Raw genomic sequence first — 865 nt, 5'->3', positions numbered from 1 at the left:
AGAAAAGTATTGCTTCAGGACCCAAAAGACCAAGTTCTCAGCACAAAGGAGGTTTAGATGCCCAGGAGGGATATAGGACAGGGAACAGGAGACAAAGACAAGAGGTAGAGGATGAGGGAGAAAGGGAAACAGTAGTTTATAAAGGTACAAATTGACACTGCATGTTAGACTTTTGATTAGTTTTAATTGGGCATGCTAATTAGATGAGCCAAAAGGGGGCTTTTGATTGCTAGACTCCAATACTTGATGGCTGGATTTTGGTAGTCAGCCTCAGGAGGAGAAAGTAGACAAATAAGGGAAATGATGCTATTCAATTTCTCAAAAATACATTAAGAGTTCAACACATGTGATAAACAGTATATTCCCTAAACTTGTAAGTAAATCAGAAATATCACTAAAATAACACATGATTGGGCATAAGCATAGTAACCTAAATGCTGGGTTATAGGTCTTAAGTAATGGTTCAATTCATCAAATGGAAGGTAGGTAGACTTCAAAAAGAACAAGAACGAAACATGAGGAGAAAACAAGACAATGCAAAGATCTTCTGAGGAGTAAACCTAGAAATAAGATGACCATAGCTAAAGCAGACAAGATTAAATGGTTTTGAAAAAAACAAAACCCAAAAAGAACACAAAAAGGAACATATTATATGTACCATATAAAAGTTTTAAAACTAACTCAATGATATTTTTGTGGAGAATTTTCGTTTGTTTGTTTGTTTCATTTTCTATTACTTCATTTATGTGTCTTACTGAGCTTTGCTTGTTTGAGTTGACTTTTGTTTTTGTGTTTTTGCTGGTATGTGTGTGTGTGTGTGTGTGTGTGTGTGTGTGTGTGTGTATTAATTGTTTGTCTTGTTTTT

The sequence above is a fragment of the Mastomys coucha genome, unplaced genomic scaffold (assembly GCF_008632895.1).
Source record: "Mastomys coucha isolate ucsf_1 unplaced genomic scaffold, UCSF_Mcou_1 pScaffold18, whole genome shotgun sequence".
In the NCBI taxonomy this organism is placed as follows: domain Eukaryota; kingdom Metazoa; phylum Chordata; class Mammalia; order Rodentia; family Muridae; genus Mastomys; species Mastomys coucha.
This window is presented reverse-complemented; position numbering follows the sequence as displayed.